The sequence below is a fragment of the Bidens hawaiensis genome, unplaced genomic scaffold, assembly GCF_021521415.1.
Source record: "Bidens hawaiensis isolate Kalapana, Puna unplaced genomic scaffold, B.hawaiensis_p1.1 tig00003288_1, whole genome shotgun sequence".
Classification (NCBI taxonomy): Eukaryota; Viridiplantae; Streptophyta; class Magnoliopsida; order Asterales; family Asteraceae; genus Bidens; species Bidens hawaiensis.
The window spans coordinates 1,906,410-1,928,773 of NW_027491180.1; positions in this window are offsets into that span (position 1 = coordinate 1,906,410).

A 22,364-nucleotide genomic window follows, 5' to 3' on the forward strand; every position below is an offset into this window, starting at 1 on the left:
AAGTTGGTTTTAATGACTCACGTTGTTTCATTTTAAGACCTGATTTTGTGATCCCCCCTGACATGATTATGATGATGGCCCCAAGAAATGACAACTTATATGAGCTCAACATGAAAGAAGCTGTTTCAAGAGGTGGTACATGTTTTGTTTCCAAAATCCACTGAAAATGAGTCAAAATTATGGCATAGGAAATTGTGTCATGTGAATCTGAAGAACATGAATAAACTTGTGAAGGGTGAGCATGTAATTGGTTTACCTACAAGGGAGTTCAGATTGGATGAAAATTGTATTTCATGTCAAAAAGGCAAGCAACACAAGTCATATCATAAGAAAAAACTCATCAATTCAATTGATCAAGTGCATGAATTACTTCACATGGATCTTTTTTGTCTTGTGAGTGTCCCAAGCATAGGAAAGAAAAAATATTGTCTAGTGATCATTAATGATTACTCTAGATATACTTGGGTTTATTTCCTGAGTACAAAAGATGAGACTGCAGAGTTGATTAAGGGCTGTGTGACAAGGTTTGAGAATCAGCTAGATAATAGGGTTAAAGTGATAAGAAGTGACAATGGTACTGAGTTTAAAAATGGAGTAATTGAAGAATTTTGTGCAGAAAAGGGTATACTACAACAATTCTCAGCTCCTAGAACTCCTAAACAAAATGGTGTTGTAGAGAGAAGAAACATGACACTCATTGAGGCTACAAGAACCATGTTGGCTTATGCTTTTCTGCCTGTCACTTTCTGGGCAGAAGCTATTAACACAGCATGCTATGTTCAGAACAGGGTTCTTCTCAATAAAACACACAACAAGACTCCATATGAAATATTCTTTAAGAGGAAACCCTACATCAAGTTCTCAAGCCTTTTGGATGCAAATTTTCACTCTTAAACACCAAGGATTATTTAAACAGGTTTCAAGCTAAATCCTTGGATTGCTTCTTTTTTGGTTACTCTTCACACTCAAAATCCTATAGGGTATATGTGAAAGACCATTAGAGTGTCATTGAATCATCTGACATAATCTTTAATGAAAATCAGTTCAACACAGTTGATGGTACAACATGGCTGTTTGATCTTGAAAAATTGATAAAGTCCTTCACGATTTATCCTGAAGACTTTGATGATTTATTCGACAAGACCAGTGTGATTGAAGAGTAAAATAAGAATACACTAGACTTGAAAAAGTTATGGAGGAAGGTTGCAAGTAAAGAAAGGGAATATACATTCATAGAGGATCCCTCAAGTGAAATTGTTGAGCAAGTTCAAGACAATAATAAAGAGAACAATCAAAGTCCAGAACAAGATCATACATATAACAATCAAGACAATCAAGAGGTGCAAAATGATCAAGTTCAGAATGAGGGAAACCCAAGAAACCAAACAAGTGAAGAGGAAGCAGTTTCAACAGCAAGGTTTCAAGATCTGTTTGAAAGATTGAACTTGAAAAACAATGGTGCATCCACTTCAAGACAGAATAATGAACAAGCACCAGAATTTCATGATGCTGAAACTGAATTGATCATTGAAGAACCAAATCTCAATAAATAAAATCTTGACACTAATGTGTCTATTGATGTGATAGTTCAAACCCCATATGTTGAAAAGAATCATCCTTCTGAAAACATCATTGGAGATATACATGAAAGAGTTACAAGAAGTCATTCTGAATCTACAAACATCAGTTTGTATTCCTGCTACTTTCTATCCCAGATAGAACCAATGAACATTGTTCAAGTACTGAAGGACAACAGTTGAGTAGAAGAAATGCAAGAGGAGTTGGCTCAGTTCAGAGATCTACATGTTTGGGAACTTGTAGACAGGCCAAGAAACAGGTATGCAATTGGAACAAAATGGGTTTTTATAAATAAAAGGGATGAGAGGGGTATGGTAATTAATAATTAAGCTAGACTTGTTACACTTGGATGCCTACAAGAAGAAGGGATTGATTTTGAGGAAGTCTTTGCACCTGTTGCAAGACTAGAAGCCATAATAGTTTTTCTTTCTTATGATGCCTCAAAGAATATCAAGGTATACCAACTTGATGTCAAATCTGCATTCCTAAATGGAAATATTGATGAAGAGGTGTATGTAAGTCAACCACCAGGTTTTGAAGATCATGTGTATCCTAACCGGGTGTATAAGTTAAACAAAGCCTTGTATGGATTGCATCAAGCTCCTAGAGCATGGTATGATGAGTTGTCAAACCATCTGCTTGAAAATGGTTTCCAAAGGGGAGCTATTGACAAGACACTCTTCTACAAAAGGAGAGGATCATATTTGCTATTGTTACAAGTCTATGTGGATGATATCATCTTTGGATCAACCAATGAACAAATGTGTATGGAGTTTGAAAGGGTGATGAAATCCAAATACAGTATGAGCTCTATGGGAGAAATGAACTTCTTTCTTTGACTGCAAGTTCAACAGAAAACTGAAGGGATGTTCATTTACCAAACTAAATATGTGCAGGACATTTTGAATAAGTTCAAATGTCATGAGTTCAAAACAGCTTCAACTCCAATGGACAAAAAAGAAAAGATGATAGCTGATGAAAAGGGGATGCCTGTGGATGAACATGAATATTGAGCAAAAATTGGATCCCTGATGTACCTAACTGCTACTAGAATTGACATTATGTATGTTGTGTGTGTCTGTGCAAGATTCCAGTCAAGTCCAAAAGTTTCTCACATGAATGCAGTTCATAGAATTTCTAGATATTTGAAGGAAAGACCAGACTTGGGGATTTGGTATCCAAAGAACCAGTCTTTTGAGTTGATTGCCTATACAGATAGTGATTATGATGGGTGCAACATGAGCAGGAAGTCAACCTCAAGTGGATGTCAGTTTTTGGGAGAAAGGCTAGCGTCATGGCAGTGCAAGAAGCAGACCACTGTATCAATATCAACAACAGAAGCTGAATACATTGTTGTGCACAAGTTCTCTAGATTCAGAACCAAATGCTGGACTATGGTTTGAATTTTCTGAACACCCCTATTTTTATTGACAATACTGCTGCATATTTTATTGTTAAGAATCCAGTTCAACATTCTAAGACTAAGCACATTGAAATCAGACATCACTTCGTAAGAGATTGCAGTGAAAAAGGTTTGATTTAAATGAAAAGGGTTGATACAAGTGATAACTTGGTTGACCTATTCACCAAACCACTTGATAGAACCAGGTTCAACTTTCTTCTAAAAGCCCCGGGAATGATCAACTCTGATGAGATCTGATTGTTGATGTGTGCTTGATGTGTGCCTCTATGTGCTAATTGATTATATTGATAGAGGTCCCCCAAATTGAATGTTGTGTGATTGTTCTTATGATACTTTTTGATGTTGACTGATATGTGCTTAAATGATTATATGTGCAAATTAGGTGTCATTGATGCTAATGAATCTTTATTAGTTGACTGTTAGGATGTTATGATAAGTAGATTGAATTGTCAAAATATGATTATATACTTATTTGATGTCATGATTGATTTTTTGATTGTGTGTTTAATTTGATTTGATGATGTTGATAGGATCTACTAGACTATAAATTGTGTGCTTAATTTCATTGATGATCATGATTTGATTATGTTATGCTTTTTTTTGTCTCAAAATGTGTTTTCATGTCAAAATGTTATGTTAAATTGAAATTGCAAAGAAAAAATTTTGAACAAAACTATTTTTGATAAACACAGAGAAAGTTGTTAATGGTGTTGAGACATGATAATGATATTCAGTTCAAGCTTTAAAGAAGCTTAAAAAGAGCAATGAAAAGTCTCAAAGAGTTACTTTTGCTGAAAATTAAGTCATTTGCTCAATTTGGAAAGGTATATACTTGTATATGGTTGGTCCTGTCGTCTTTTCTCAGATTGAAAGGATAGCCATTAACCTGGAAAAACATTTTATCAACCAAAAGTTGAACTATGTTCACAAACTTTTATAAAGAAAATACAAACATGAGGGTTAATTCTAGAACTACAGTGGTGGAGGCAACATATAAGTCCTTTAAACATTCCGAATGAAAGGCCTGTAAGTCCGACTTACGTGGCCTGTAAGTCTAACGTTCAACCTCACACATGTTTGTAAATTTGAAAACAAAATCTAAGAAATTTTCAAAAATATGATCTCTCATTAAAATTTTGACCAAATCCAGGGGGTCAAAGTCAAATTGGGGTGATCTGGAGAAAGCCAAATAAGCCTTGAGAAAATATATGGAGCATCAGAATACACCATGTGTTATCCGTTAAGTATTATGCATATTAATTGAAACTAAATCATATCACCAAAGAGATGAAATTCATGATAAGTCTAGACCTGCTGTTGACATGTCTATGTTGTCATAATAATGCTGAGAATGAAGTATTGACAAAGCTACTTACTCAATATGATCTCATTCATGAAATCTTTTCAGCAAAAAGAAAAGCAATTGTTTTGAAAAGAAACATAAATGAAATTTGATCTCTAAATGCACCATTTCTCTTAAACAATGAGTTTTTAATGATAAATTTAACTGATATTGTGTTTAAGGCAGAAAGTGTTGCACTCTACCTACGAAAGGTTGTTTATGTAATTTCGGGTAAGGTTTGATGTTTTATAACCTTTCTGGGCACACCTAGACGTTTTATCTAAGTTTATTTATTTCGGGCATGCTTTGAAGTACTTAACACTTTTCGGGTAGAGTAGACTATTCTACTTACATTCCTAGCAAGCTTGATATTTTTCTATGATTGAATATGATGCTTTCTAGCAAGCTTTTATATAGTTAAGACTTTCGAGCATACTTTAGTGATTTGTTTGAAAGTGTATCTATTTCTAGCAAGCTAGTTGATATGATTGATTGCACTGTACGCTAGCAAGCTTTAATTGATTTCTAAACCTTCTAGCAAACTTAATTGTTCTATTGGATGTTTTAAGTTAAAATAGCAAGCTTTGTGATTTGGTGTGATAATCTAGCAAGCTTTAGTGATTTTGAAATTTCTAGCACACTTAGGTGTTTGTATTACTGTTTAAATTCATTTCTAGCAAGCTATATGTTTTGTGATTATGATTCCTTGAAATTATGAGTGTTTTCGGGTAGACCTAGTTTCCCGGGCACACTTTATATTTCGGGCACACTTTGAATTTTCAAATGTTCCATTAATATACTTGGTAATTTCAAATTGACTTTCCGAGGACACTTTGTGTTAGGAATATACTCCTAGCACACTTTGTATTTCTTGAAGGTTTTCGGGCATACTTTGCATCAAAGTATACTTGACTGAATATTGTGAACAATTTTCGGGTAAGGTTTGCGATAGGTTAAACTATTCGAGTAAGGTTAGAAGTATGTTTGAGAAATTTATTTGGGCATCTTAACTGATTCCTAGCAAGGTTGCCTACTTGATATTCTATACCTGATTATTCGTCTTGTGATTCAGTTCTCAAGCAATCCAGAATTGCAAGTAAGCTTTCTTCATTTAACTTAAATTTACTTTTAATAATTCTTAATTGACTAAATCGAGCAAGCTTTGAGAAAGTGGAACATCTCTAGCAAACCTTTATTAAATTGAACTTCTCCAAGCAAGGTTTGTTAGATGAACTTTTCCGAGTAAGATATAATAAATGGACTTAAATGAATACCGTTTTAAATGAAAATTTTGTAAAAGGATAAGATTATTATATGACAGCTATTCACTCACTAAACGACAAAAGGCATTTAAAACCAACTTTCAAAAGGTATATAAGAGGGAGTGAGATAAGTTTTTCAACATTATTTTCCCTCTCTCTCCTTCCACTGATTTCTCTTGAAAGAAACCTAACCGACTTATCGTATTCATCATAATCCTAACCCTAAATTTATCAGCCCTCACAATCCCACTCGGTAAGCTTTAATTAAACGTCTTCCGACCACGATTATGTGCTAATGGGCTATGATTATTCATGTTTACTAAAATCTCTGTTTTATGTGTAGGTTATAAACTTGTCGAAGATCAGGTTCTTAATGACATTTCTCTCTTTGTTCTTCAAATTTATAACTTGAAATTAGTTAAAGTTGTGAACTTTAGGGCTAATTTCTACTTGGAATGTGTTTGATTATGTTTTTCAGATATGGCGGATGATAACCCACTAAGATATATCTTTGAGCACAAGCACAACATGTCTGCCTGGTTGCAAGTCAGTCCGACTAGTGAGGAAGTTGTAGTGATAATAAGATGGCTTCAACAGTCCAACATCGATTTTACTTTGACAGAATGCCCTACTATCTACAGAAATCATTCACTTGATTTTTGGCAATCAGCGAGACTGTTTGATGATGTGAATGGAATTATTCGAAGATGCTTGCAGTTGAATGATGATAACCCAGAATCACTTCACTTAACAACTGACCAACTTTTCAGGATATTCAGTCAGAACATGGACAATTCCAGAAGGGAATGTTCATCACATTATGAGTCGGGATCTAGCAAATGCCACAGTTGTTGTACTGTTCAGATATCCTTTCAATTTTTCAAAGATGATCTTTGAAGGACTTGTGAGCAACTTAAAGAAGGAACACAAAGATAGATTGTTGGCATATCTATAACGATTCCGATGAAACCAGGTATACCCTAACCGGTAGACGTTAGTTACGTCATATGTAATGTCGGGTACATGAGTTACCATGGTAATTATACGAGAATACATGGTTCATTGTATTGATTGTACGTGAATATATAATTCACCGTATTGAATATGCGATCAAACGATCGATAGTTATTGAAACCCGAATGAATCGAGGGTTCAATTATAGACGAGATATATGATATTTAGTGATGTTACGAAGTATTAAAGCTTCGGGATAAGTGGATTAAAGCACAGAAAAAGGATTTCGATTTAATAGTACGTCGGTACGTTAAACGAAACCATTAATACCAAACCGAGCAAGAGACGATCGATCAAGCCGAAAAAGATGCGTAATAACTAATAATATGACGTTTTAAGGTAATGACAGTCATGGTTTAAGTTTTTGAAGTTTTTAAATCGGTTTTATATAAATTTCATTTTTAAGCCGAAAAACGACCGTTTTAGCCTCGTTTTAAGCCGAGTTAAACATTTAACCGAAAAACGAACTGAACCAGATTATCCAAAACATTATCCGGATTTCCGAAATCCAAACATGTGGCTAAGATTGGAGAAGTGGGTCCCACCCCACCCCTCCTAAATCCCGATCGGAATAAGTGAGGGTATAACCCCCTCATTTCTTTTTTTACAACAAGCCATGACATCATCCATCAATCCTCTCCACACTTTGATCAAAAACCGAGACTTGTATCAAGAAAACCGAGGTAAAAAGTCGAGTTATTTACGTTTCCACCTTTGTTTCTTGAGTTTGTTTGCAAGAAAATGAGGTTTCTTAGATGAAAACCGATTCTTGCGTGATCAACTGATGTATACGGGTTATACAAGGGATCTTGGTCCAAGAAAGGAGTTAAACGAATCAAAAACGAATTGTTACGGGTTAAATCTTTGTTTTCGTATCATAACCGTAACCATGAGAGAAATGGCTTGATCGTGAGTGTAACTTGCTTGGTATTGTGGTATGTTGTTTGTAGGATCTGTATTTAGTGGTAGATAAGGCGGAAAGACGAGTTTGTAGCTTGTAGTGGCGGAAAACGAAAGGTATATTCGGTTATGTTCGGTTTTGGAAAATTTGGACAGATTGTTGATGCTTTAGAGTTAGGTCATGAAATTTTACAGAGGTGTTAAACACATGAAAATATGAGTTCTGTGATTTTTTGGTAATTTTTGGATAAAGGATGAATATTTGGTGAATTTAATGCTCGGTTTTGGCCAAAAATGGTGAAAAATAGTTAAATATCATGAAAAATTCTGGAAAATTGCAGATAAGCTTTTTATATCTTTTATAAGTCTCACACAAAATTTGAGTTCAGTTGGAGAAGTCTAAGTAGGCTTTTCGGTTAAACTAGTTCTAGGGTGTTCTAGCTCGGTTTTAGTAAAAATGGCATGTAAAAGAAGATTTTGGTTCAGGAAAAATTACAGGGGACTATGTGGATGGCAGGGGACATCCAGGAAAAATTTGGGATTTTTAAAAGATCGTTTGGTATTTACGACATATTTAGTGCTTAAATGTTGTTTAAAAATAGATAAATAAATTTTAAATATAAGAATTAATTCTGGAAATATTTTTATTAAATTCCCCACTGTTAAAAAGTGATTTGTGCAAAATTTCAAGATCCGAGAGTAAACGGATAATTATTTGTGCTAATTATCAAACTTTTAAAGTTAAAACGCGTAAACCGGTGAAGTTCGCTTAAGCGAGCTGACTGGTGTATAAAAACCCTAAAAATGAACTATTTTCATATAAATGAGTTAGACAAGTAAAAATAAATCATCCGAAAATAATTCGGATGATTTGAGTAATTTTAACCTATTTTAACAGTTTCCGGTACGCCAAAGACGGAAACGGGTCCCGCGGCCAATCGGGACGTCTAAACCGAGCTATAATTTCACATCTATAATTAAATTATCAGTCATCCACTATTTTCGGGTCGTGTGTGACCAAACTCATTTTTTAAACATAAAAACGGATAACCGTGCTAGGCACGCAAAACGAGAAAAACGACAAATAGTAGTTGTGACCATGGAACTCTAAACGACATCACAATCTGAGTCCGGAGAAGTGTTTCTGGGTTAACCTTGCCCCCAGAACGGGTACAGTGCTGGGTTAACAGTGTCCCCAGATGTACCAGTTGATACGGTTAAAAGATTATATAAACAATAAGTGTATAATAACGATCTTAGGGATCATATTACAGATTGGACGCGTTAATTGATAATGATTGTTGTTACCTGCTTGCATGTGCTAAGGTGAGTCTCACGAGCCCCTTTTTCTGAATTGTTTTTAAATATTTTCCCTGGGCGGAAAGCATACTATTATTTAAATGTTTAAGTACATACTGAACGCATGGATTTGCGTGTATTTATAAATATTTGATTGTACGGGAATCGTACGGAATGGGTACAGGACTGGGTTAACAGTGTCCCCAGATGTCTTTGGAAGTGTTCCCGGGTTAACATTGCCCCCGGAGTGAGTACAGTACTGGGTTAACAGTGTCCCCAGGGGTCCCTAGAAGTGTTTCCCGGGTTAACATTGTCCCCGGAGTGAGTACAGTACTGGGTTAACAGTGTCCCCAGATAATATTATATTATGATATGGATTTATCATGGTTTACTAAAATTGTGAAACTCACCAACTATTCGTAGTTGACCCATTTTCTCACATGCTTTTCAGGTACAATTAAGATGAAGTGATTGCTTACGTGCTAAGTGCTTGATGTGTGTAAGATTTGCGTGCGGGATGTTAGGAAACATTATAACAGATAGAATTATGTATCGTATTGTATGATGTGTGTATCACCTAGACGGTAATGAAATACGAGATAATGAAATTTTGAAGTATATTAATGCATTCAGTTTTCTTTATAAACAATGTGGTTGATATCAGAGGTGTCTGTCGCATCCCGTTTACGTTTCCGCTGCGGTTGCGGGGTGTTACAGAACTTGATATCAGAGCCATTGGTTATAAAAGAATTAGGATGTCTTTAAAAGATACCTAAAATATAACCAGTAGCTCAAGTATTATAGGATTTGAATATCAACTAATAATTTATAGTGACGAGGTCTGGATGAACTTGGATGGACAATTGAGTTGTTATGGTCCGGAACATAATAACAGACTTGTTCTCACGAGGGAATTCAGGGGAAGTCACGGGGTACATTAATAGGTAAAAATGGCAACATATGTGTAAAGTATATAATATTATTTATGTGTGCTAATGTGTATATATATATACGTGCATATCTTATGGGTACATGTATTGAGAAATGGGACCCGGATAAGGAACCGGGGGATGAAATAATAAAAGTACCGAGGATGCTGAAATTTCTTAGAGCATCGGTTGATGATGAGTCTGACTTATCGGGTCATAATTATGATAGTACCAAGTTAGATCTCCCGTTTGACATTAACCAGAAATATCTAGTAACCGTCACTCCCAACCAAAATTGATGAATCCCTTACCCTACCAACACCGGTACCGTATATCCTAATAACCCCAGATGTTCACACCGAACCGTCGACCCTCACGTACGGACGGATCCGTACCTGAACCCATTCTTATTCCATTAAGGTAAATAAATAAATAAAATAACAATAATCAAAAATTTGATAATAAATCAGCAGATAAAAATAATATATAGAAATATATATGTATTTCTCACTCTCAAACATATGAGTCATACCACCTCCAGATCGAGAATTACCGATTTCAACGAACCTAGAACGCCTGAGGACATTGACTGAGCAAGTGATAGAGTTTCCAATAATAGTAATTAATAATATTTGAAGGCAACCCATGTTGCGCGATTACCTTGAACCTTGCAACTCCCTATGTTATCCTTATATCCGTTAGATGCCTACGCCCATGTATGCTCGAATAGAATGATTACCCATACACAAAGAGGTGTTGGAGTCATTATAGCATAGTTGGTTGTTCGTTCGTAGTTGGTATACCGTGTATGCCGGATATACAAATAGACACGGATATTATAACTCCGTGGTACGTAATCGTTTGGTGCTCACGGTGAGCATGTATCGGTTATGATGACATGCAGAAGGATATTGAAATCAAGCCTGTTAAACATTAATCTTTGTTGAGAAAGATCTATACGTCAGTTGGTGACAAGGGTTATGAAACATATTTGAACGTTAACCGACGTCAGGTTAAGTCCATATGTTATTATATTTGTGGGACATATATATTAGATACTGATATGTGTAATATGTATGATAATATTTGGTGTGTATGTGTACCTGCTGTCATGATTGAGCTGGTAACGAGTTATACGGTGAGATTAGTATTGATTACTGCGTACGGGATGAGTACGGCAGAATGACATAAAAAGAGTAACTCCAATGATGGAGATTGATATGATTCAGTTGATTGCTCAAAGATAGCAGATGACGATACCGAATGTCGTATCACAGATCACTGCTAGTGTTGATGCAAATGTGATCGCAAGATTGTAGATCGAGCAATCACATGAATATGAATATTTCAAATCTTGGTGGTATTACTAAAAGTGATAATGTTCCACCGATTACTATTATGACTACAAGTATTAGTTATAAACTAAACATGAATAGTAGTCGTAATGAATTAGATCCGGTATGAAGGATATGTCTGTTGATTGTGTTAAGGGAATTATTAATAGTTTACTGATGGTAAAGGGAGGAATAGATTAGCGAGTGGATAGAAAAGATCGAAATGGTTAAGGATATTGGTATGAGTCTAGAACATTGTGTAGTGAAATATGCTACAGATATGTTGGTAGATTATGTTGTATCGTGATGGAACATGATGGTACAAAATTATAGTTAGAAAATTGTTACTCAGATGTTATGGTCGGAATTTAAAATTCTTGGGCTAGAAAACTTTTATTCGAGTAATTAAGTTCAGAGATTGGAAACTGAGCTATGAAAGGTAGAAATGTTGTGTGCTGATCACTTGGAACACGCTAATCGTTTGAAGGAATTGTCATGTCTGGTAACATGGCTAATTACTCCTGAAACTAAGCGAAGTGAGCGCAATATTGGGGACTAACTCCATCGATAAAGAGTATAGTCAATCCTGTAAAATATACAACCTTTGAAAGGGTTGTGTCGCAAGCCAGCATTGATATATTTTACTCTATGGGAAGTGGACTGGAAGGACGTTAGGTGAGACGTCGAGTAATAAAGAAGAGAAATGATAAAGGTATAGTGCAAGATAGGCTTTGAATAAGTAGGTATGTCCTACAACCCAGAATTATACTAAGACTAGTGTTGGTGTGAAAACATGAACCACATAAAGGGTCCTTCCCTAACTGTGGAAAATATGGTTATCGGCAGGAAGAAGAATGTCGAGTGATAGTAGGCCACAGGTGTGGTAAAGATGGACGTAATGCCCCATTTGTAGAACCAATTGAAGCCATGTGAACCGGCAACCCCAACCCATTCATGTACAACCACTCCGAACCCAACAACTTCAATAACAATCTATCCGAAGAAATCAAATTATGCCAAACAGTTGTACTTGCTATGAATGTGGCAGTACAGAACGATTCAAGAGAAATTGCCCAAAGTTGAACCAAGGTGTCGTGGAAGATGAACCTCATGACAAGCATCAACCTCTGATCAAGCAAGGAGCCGTGCTTTTGTGAGTAATTCAAATAAAGCACGTCATGATCCAAAGGTGGTATTAAGTATGTTGTAGTTTTAAATCAATAGGCTTCAGTGATGTTTTTACGGTCGTCGATAGAAGTTAGTTCCTGTTAACCTCCTATCATTTGGAAAGATACCGATTAGTGAAACTATAGAACCCTATACTGTAGAATCGCTAACGGTAAACCCCTAATGGTTAACTAAATTGCTCGGAATTGTCCTATTATTCTGAACGATTAACCTTTCCTTATTGACTTACGACCAGTAAAGTTAAGAAGTTTTGACGTAATAGTTAACATGGATTGGCTAACTCAACATGAAGCTGAAATCAAATATGAAAAGAAGATGATTAGAAGCTCTACTTCGGACGATGAAGCGATTAGATACAGAGAAAAGTGTACGGTATTATGTTACCACTCTAATCTCATCTTGAGATGTTATAATATTTACGACAAGAAGACGTGGTGTATTTAACGAACACGATTGCCAAAGAATTTAAAAGAAAACATATAGAAGATATCCCGATGGTACGCGAATTTCCAGAAGTTTTCCCAGAAGAACTTCCTGGATTACCGCCAACCCGACAGGTCGGATTCAGAATCGATTTGATACCTCAAGCTGGCCCTGTTGCTAAAGCATCTTACCGACTTGCACCAACTGAAATGCAAGAATTATTGTATAAAGGTTTTATACGATCTAGTTAGTCACCATGGGGTGCACCAGTGTTAATTGGGAAATGAAGGACGGAAGTGTTAGGATATATATTGATTAGAGAGAATTGCATAAAGTAACGATCAAGAATAGGTATTCACTTCTTCGAAGTGAATGATCTGTTTAACCAACTGCAAGGGGCGATTTATTTTTTTTAGAAAATTGGTCTTAAATATAGTTATCACCAAATGAAAAATCCAAGAGGAGGACGTTGCAACAACAGCGTTTCGGACTCGCTACGGCCACTATGAATTCTTAGTTATGCCTTTCGGGCTAACAAATGCGCCGGCAGCATTCATGGAACTCATGAACCGAGTCTGTAACTTTATTTTGACAAATTTGTCATAACATTCATTGATGATATTTTGATATATTCGCAACGTAAAGAAGAGCACGATCGACGATTAAGGAAAATTGTGGAAGTGTTAAAGCAAGAGGAGTTGTACGCGAAGTTTTTGAAATGTGATTTTGAATAAAGAATGCATAATCCCTTGGTCATGTTGTAAAGCAACAAGGATTTCACATAGACCCAAATAAGATAGAAACCATTAAAATTGTGCCAAGCGCCGATTTTAAGTCTCCCCGATGGAGACGATGGTTTTGTCGCGTATTGTGACGCATCGCGTAGAGGGTTAGGATGCGTGTTGACGCAGTATAATAAGGTTATAGCCTATACTTTCCGACAGTTAAAAGTACACGAGAAAAATTACACTACTCACGACTTAAAACTGGGAGCGGTTATCTTCGCACTTAAAATCCGGAGACATTATCTCTACGGTACGAAGTGCACCATCTTCACCGATCATAAAAGTTTGCAGCACATATTCAATCAGAGAACTGAATATGAGGCAACGAAGATGGGTCGAGTTGTTAAGCGACTATGCCTGTGACATCCGTTATCACCCCGGCAAGGCTAACGTTGTAGCCGATGCCTTGAGTAGGAAACATCGGGTTAAGCCATTGCGAGTGCGAGCACTGGGGATGATAGTCCAGTCTAATCTTTCGGACCTGATTCGAGTCGCTCAACGTGAGGCGTTGAAAGAGGAACAATTGGAAAAGGAGGGACCTTACGACAATGAGAAGAATTTCGAACAACGCGTGGACGAAATTCTCTACTTCAAAAATCGGGTTTGGATCCCGACCCTCTATGACCTTCGTGATTTAATCATTGACGAAGCGCATAGATCGAAATATTCCATACATCTGGGATCGGATTAGACTATTGATGATGCGAATATCTGAAAGGATCTTATTAATGGCTGAGTTGGAGAAAGATATGGATACGTATGTTGGAGGATATTTGAGTTATGCGAGAGATAAGGCTGCACACCGAAAACCCTGGGGAACGCCACAACGACAGAAAAATTCACCAATGATAGTGGGAATAAATTACAATGGATTTCGGGACGCAAATTCCCATGATATATCAAAGGCATGAGGTAAATTAGGTAATCGCGGATCGATTAACCAGTCCTCGCATTTCATCCCAATCTATGACGATTACCACAATGAATTCTCGCCCAAATTCATGATGATGAAATGGTAACTCGTCGTGGAGTACCATTTTCAATGATCTCAGATCGAAATAGTCATCCTACTTCCATTATTGGAAGGAGGGGAAGGAAGCATCGAGAGCTTGAAGCTTTCTATGGGTGAAGTAGTTATCACCAATTTGTTAAATTGAAAATGGGCGTCGATCAAGCCATAAGATTTGAAGTGATTCGAGAAACAACCAATTGGATTTATAATGGTTAAGAGAAGTTGAAAGTAGCGCGAGGTTGGCAAAGGATTTATGCCAACGTTCAAAGGAAACCATTGTCACTGAATAGAGGTGACAAGGCATTTTAAGGCATCACCTTAGAGAGAGGTGATATGAGGTTTGGCAAAACCGAAAATAGCTTCTTAATATATTGGACCCCATGAGAACTATCTCCATGGTTGGTCATTTAGTTTATCGATTAAAGTACTCCAGGGGCTAAGTACTATACATGATATTTTGCCATGTATACGGATTGAAAAGTGCCTAAGCGATGAGGCAACGAAAGTACTAGTAATAGAGGTACTCATAGAAGACATGCTTGATATCATAACTAATTCCGTAGAGATAGTAGACGGGAAAACTAAACAGTTTGGACATACCAAGCTTTATTAATTAAGATTAAGTGGAATTCACAGCGAGGACCAGATTATACTTGGTAACGCGAGGGTGAATTCTGAAGGAAAAACCCCCCACCTTTCTCTCGAAAGGAGATAGTGGGCGTGTAAAATTTCGAGGACGAAATTTCTTAACGGGGGGAGAATGTAACGATTCCGACGAAACCAGGTATACCCTAACCGGTAGACGTTAGTTACGTCATATGTAATGTCGGGTACATGAGTTACCATGGTAATTATACGAGAATACATGGTTCATTGTATTGATTGTACGTGAATATATAATTCACCGTATTGAATATGCGATCAAACGATCGATAGTTATTGAAACCCGAATGAATCGAGGGTTCATTTATAGACGAGATATATGATATTTAGTGATGTTACGAAGTATTAAAGCTTCGGGATAAGTGGATTAAAGCACAGATAAAGGATTTCGATTTAATAGTACGTCGGTACGTTAAACGAAACCTTTAATACCAAACTGAGCAAGAGACGATCGATCAAGCCGAAAAAGATGCGTAATAACTAATAATATGACGTTTTAAGGTAATGAAAGTCATGGTTTAAGTTTTTGAAGTTTTTAAATCGGTTTTATATAAATTTCATTTTTAAGCCGAAAAACGACCGTTTTAGCCTCGTTTTAAGCCGAGTTAAACATTTAACCGAAAAACGAACTGAACCAGATTATCCAAAACATTATCCGGATTTCCGAAATCCAAACATGTGGCTAAGATTGGAGAAGTGGGTCCCACCCCACCCCTCCTAAATCCCGATCGGAATAAGTGAGGGTATAACCCCCTCATTTCTTTTTTTACAACAAGCCATGGCATCATCCATCAATCCTCCCCACACTTTGATCAAAAACCGAGACTTGTATCAAGAAAACCGAGGTAAAAAAGTCGAGTTATTTACGTTTCCACCTTTGTTTCTTGAGTTTGTTTCCAAGAAAATGAGGTTTCTAAGATGAAAACCAATTCTTGCGTGATCAAGTGATGTATACGGGTTATACAAGGGATCTTGGTCCAAGAAAGGAGTTAAACGAATCAAAAACGAATTGTTACGGGTTAAATCTTTGTTTTCGTATCATAACCGTAACCATGAGAGAAATGGCTTGATCGTGAGTGTAACTTGCTTGGTATTGTGGTATGTTGTTTGTAGTCTCTGTATTTAGTGGTAGATAAGGCGGAAAGACGAGTTTGTAGCTTGTAGTGGCGGAAAACGAAAGGTATATTCGGTTATGTTCGGTTTTGGGAAATTTGGACAGATTGTTGATGCTTTAGAGTTAGGTCATGAAATTTTACAGAGGTGTTAAACACATGAAAATATGAGTTCTGTGAAATTTTTGTATTTTTTGGATAAAGGATGAATATTTGGTGAATTTAATGCTCGGTTTTGGCCAAAAATGGTGAAAAATAGTTAAGTATCATGAAAAATTCTGGAAAATTGCAGATAAGCTTTTTATATCATGTATAAGTCACACACAAAATTTTAGTTCAGTTGGAGAAGTCTAAGTAGGCTTTTCGGTTAAACGAGTTCTAGGGTGTTCTAGCACAGTTTTAGTAAAAATGGCATGTAAAAGAAGATTTTGGTTCTGGAAAAATTACAGGGGACTATGTGGATGGCAGGGGACATCCAGGAAAAACTTGGGATTTTTCTAAGATTGTTTGGTAATTACGACATATTTAGTGTTTAAATGGTGTTTAAAAATAGATAAATAAATTTTAAATATAAGAATTAATTCTGGAAATATTTTTATAAAATTCCCCACTGTTAAAAAGTGATTTGTGCAAAATTTTAAGATCCGAGAGTAAACGGATAATTATTTGTGCTAATTATCAAACTTTTAAAGTTAAAACGCGTAAACCGGTGAAGTTCGCTTAAGCGAGCTGACTGGTGTAAAAATGAACTATTTTCATATAAATGAGTTAGACAAGTAAAAATAAATCATCCGAAAATAATTCGGATGATTTGAGTAATTTTAACCTATTTTAACAGTTTCCGGTACGCCAAAGACGGAAACGGGTCCCGCGGCCAATCGGGACGTCTAAACCGAGCTATAATTTCACATCTTTAATTAATTTATCAGTCATCCACTATTTTCGGGTCGTGTGTGACCAAACTCATTTTTTAAACTTAAAAACGGATAACCGTGCTAGGTACGCAAAACGAGAAAAACGACTAATAGTAGTTGTGACCATGGAACTCTAAACGACATCACAATCTGAGTCCGGAGAAGTGTTTCTGGGTTAACCTTGCCCCCAGAACGGGTACAGTGCTGGGTTAACAGTGTCCCCAGATGTACCAGTTGATACGGTTAAAAGATTATATAAACAATAAGTGTATAATAAAGATCTTAGGGATCATATTACAGATTGGACGCGTTAATTGATAATGATTGTTGTTACCTGTTTGCATGTGCTAAGGTGAGTCTCACGAGCCCCTTTTTCTAAATTGTTTTTAAATATTTGCCCGGGGCGGAAAGCATGTTATTATTTAAATGTTTAAGTACATACTGAACGCATAGATTTGCGTGTATTTATAAATATTTGATTGTACGGGAATCGTACAGAATGGGTACAGGACTGGGTTAACAGTGTCCCCAGATGTCTTTGGAAGTGTTCCCGGGTTAACATTGCCCCCGGAGTGAGTACAGTACTGGGTTAACAGTGTCCCCAGGGGTCCCTAGAAGTGTTTCCGGGTTAACATTGTCCCCGGAGTGAGTACAGTACTGGGTTAACAGTGTCCCCAGATAATAATATATTATGATATGGATTTATCATGGTTTACTAAAATTGTGAAACTCACCAACTATTCGTAGTTGACCCGTTTTCTCACATGCTTTTCAGGTACAATTAAGATGAAGTGATTGCTTACGTGCTAAGTGCTTGATGTGTGTAAGATTTGCGTGCGGGATGTTAGGAAACATTATAACAGATAGAATTATGTATCGTATTGTATGATGTGTGTATCACCTAGACGGTAATGAAATACGAGATAATGAAATTTTGAAGTATATTAATGCATTCAATTTTCTTTATAAACAATGTGGTTGATATCAGAGGTGTCTGTCGCATCCCGTTTACGTTTCCGCTGCGGTTGCGGGGTGTTACAATATCCTAGATTTTTACAAATCATTTTCAATCAGGAGTTGGAGGAATTACCTTTTACTGGGATCACTCATTTATTACAAGATCCGGATACATACAAGAGGATTGCAACATTGAGTAGTACAAGCAGGTTCAATCCGGATGTAGTGTAGGATGATTTACCATGGTTAATGGTTGATGATATTCAAATTCCTCATTTACATGAGATTTTGGCTGAAGAAGAACAGGTTGTTAAGCATGAGAATGAAGAAGATGATGATGGAAGTGATGAGAATGAGAATTTAAATGGTGATAATGATGGAGATGATAATGATGATGCTGATGATGATGTTGGGAATATAGAAGTGGGTGCTGCTAATTTTGATGATAATGTACAACCTTAGGGGGAGTTTTAAATTACACAAACACCAACAACCACACCTCTTGACACTCCACCACAAACACCACCCTATCCACCATCACCAAATGACCAAACATCTCAAACCCCACCACATTCACCACATTCCACTCCACCACTAAATGACCAACCTATACAATCCCCATCCACTCATACACCCATCTTAGCCTTAAGCCAAACTGAACCATTACACCACACCCCACCTCAAACCACAATCCAAACGCCACCTCAAACCACAACCCAAACCCACCTCAAACAGACCTTGTTCCTGATCCTAACCAGTCACAACCTCAACCTATATTCTAACCATGTGATACCCCTCCCTCAAATGACTTCCTTTTACAAAGAAACTTCACCCATACTTGCCAAAATATTGATCTGAAGAAAGAGAATACAAAACTGAGAAAAAAAATTGAGGAGTTAAAGGCTTAGTTGGCTATTGCACATTCAATTATTCAAACCCTAGAGCAGGATGTTGAGAAGACCTCAGTTGCCCCAAAACAGGGGGAGAATATAAATGAGACAACTCATGTTGCTGGCACTGATGATGTTGTGATGGTAGATGCTGGGGTGACGTCAAACAATGATGGTTTGACTTGTGTGTTAAATGCATATGATGATGATGCGGACAGTAGTGAAAGAAGGGTAACTGATGATGAATATGAGGCAGATGAGTCTGAAGGAGATGAGCAGAACTATGATGTCAATAATGAAGTGTTTTAAGCTGTGAACAGAGATGATGAGGTTGGAGGTGAAAAGGAGAAAGAGGATGAAATTGAAAAGATAAATTTGAATGAAAATGTGGCTACCACTGATGTGGCCACTGATATGCAGACTAATGTGTTGACTGATATTTTAACTGCAACAAAAGCTCAAACTGATGTGATATATGATGAGAATGCCGCTACTGAGGAGCTAACACTCACTGGACCTGAAATTGAACAACCTGAAAGCTCCAAGAGGGTAGAGCATGATGAGGAAATGGATGAGTTGGATTGATATATTGATGATTTCCCACCATAAACTGAGGAAGATTTGAAAAGAAGAATTGATAAGGGAAAAGCAAAAGTTAACTAGGATGATGAGGAAGAAGAGCCTATTAAGGCAAAAATTGGTACAGAGGAGGAGGAAGACGATGAAGCCACTGCTGCTGCCAGAAGATTGCAACAGGTCATGAATGAAACATGGGAGAGGGAACACATTGCCCAAACCATATATCCAGTAGAACTGGCAGAGCAGGAGGTTCTCTTTGATCAAGCCAATGTTTCTAAAATTATTGATGAAGAGGAGACTGATGATCAAGTTGTGATTGAAACTTTGATGAATTTGAAAAGAGCTAAGGAAGATGATAACTCTTTGGCTATGGTAGTAAGTATGTTTGCATAATCCTCAATCCAACCTCAACAGGAACCTGAAAAGGAACCTAGGAAACAAACTGAAGAAACATTTGTGAAATCATGGCTAAAGCTGCAAAAATTCATGAGAATGTTAGCAGATTTGAGAAGTTTTATTCAAGAAAAAGGAAAACTCATGATCAGGTCGAAAAAGAAAATTCTGCAAAAAGAGGAAAATGGGATGGGAAAAATGAATATTATGTTGAAGAGATGGAAAGCCCCATGAGGCCTCTTCCACTTTAAACTATAAGGCCTGAAAATATACCTAATTTGAAAGAGGCCAGATGGAATGATGAGTATGAATACTTTGCTTCAAGCCCTGAAGACCAACCACGTCCAATAAGGCCTGTTCCAATACAGATTGTTAGGCCTGAGGATTTACTCAACCTTGATGATGAGAAGATAGATGTTGTCAATGAATCCACTGAAAAAGAAGACTCTACTGATGAATCTGATATTGATGATGACAATTAAAGGGTAAAGTTGATGAAAATGCTAATGTTGTGTCCCTACAAGTTACAATGATTGAAGAACAAAGGGCAAACATTCAGCAGAGTTTTATCGATGCTAATAAATTTGCCTGCTGAGAGGATTGTGGCAATGTACAAGAAAACATTTGGAGTCACAGGGCCTACAAACCAATGAAGTCAATACCAACTAGGCCCTCAGCTTCAAGAATGCAACCCTCAACAAGCAGAAGAGACTCAAGCAGAGCAGAAATTTAAAGAGAAACCAGACCACAATCTGATGTGGATCTACCATTGACTTTGTACTATGACTTAGTCTCTCAATCATTTAAAGTGATTATGCAAAGTAGACAGCTGAGAGACATTATTTTTAGAGATGATTTTGCTGAGTATTCAAGAGAACAATTGGAAAAGATGGCCAACCATAATCTGTATGATTATCATGATAATACAAAGATGGCTGAAAGACAGCAAAATGAGCTCTCAAAGTATCTGAGAAGTGAAGCTGACAAGGGGTTCCCGTTTTTAAAAGAAAAGAAAAAGTGGAAGTTGACAAAGCATGACATAACAAGAAGAGCAACTAAAACGAAAAATATAAGGAGTGTTGAATTGAATTGTCAATTGTCTATCAGAAACAACAATCCCTTGTCAAACCTGAACACATGCATAAGAATAGGAGGAAGAATGACCCGTCCCAATTATGAAGTCCAGAAAAATGGCAGAATTACAGTGATTGAATACAAAGAAAATGAAGGCCACTAAGTTCTAAGAAATTCAGATGGACTCATCATGGGAATCATCAGAAATGATAGAGATTTGACATACATCAGTGATGAAGACCTAAGGGATATAAGGGATATGCCTATTCCTGAGAGTCACACTCCATATCAAATACTCTCCATCTTCAAGCAAAGAGCTGGAGCAGTAATTGTTGCAAGGAGACAAGTAGCCTATGATGCCAGAAGAAGATAAAGATCTTAGAATAGGCTTTGATTTGTAATGTCTACGGACAAAAGTCTGAATATGTAATAGTTTGACTTTATGAATATGTAGAATTTTAATTTTGATTTGATGTGTATTTTGACTATGTGTAAGTAACTGTAGAAGTGTTTTGGGACAACTGAGGTGTTCCAATCTAGGGGGAGATTTTTGAGTCAAAGATTTGACCTAAGAAAAAGTAAAGGAAGATTGGAATCTTCTCAACCTCCTCAGAAATCGCTAAGTATGGAATTCGAGCACACTTGGATTCCCGGGCAAGGTTTTCTTACCATAGCAAGGTATTTTGTCCATCGGTGTCACACCCCGATCGTGATGGCGGAAAAATCGAGGTGCGGCGACTAAGTCGTGATTGTTGAGCACAATAGTATAAAAGTCTAAATGCATAAACATAACCAAAATGTCAAATATTACATCAACCAGGTAACATGAAACAAATTGTTTTAATACAAAATATCAAGTTTCCAACAACTCCTAGTCTAGCCTTCATCTTTCTAAGGCCTCTAAACTTGCTAGGGATTTCTTGCTGCCTTATTTCCTGAAAACATGTAACAAACTGTCAACTACATAAAGTAGATGAGTGAATTCATAGGTTTAAAGAAAAGAGTTTTATACACAAACATACTAGTATAGGTTGTAGGGGTTTATATATAGGGTGTACCTGCGGCTAACCCACCACTCCTACAACTTATACTACTATGTTTGGGTATAATTCCCAGTTTTTAAAATGGTTTGTAAGAAAAGATCTCTTGGTTTTCCCACAGAGGTTTTTGTAGTAAGTCAAACATGAAATGTTCTCCTGGGCTCTCAACGGGCTTATCAATCTCCCATTAGAGTCGTATGTGATAAGATTACTCAAAGATTTGCGGTCTCCCAACGGTACATGTAGCACATAG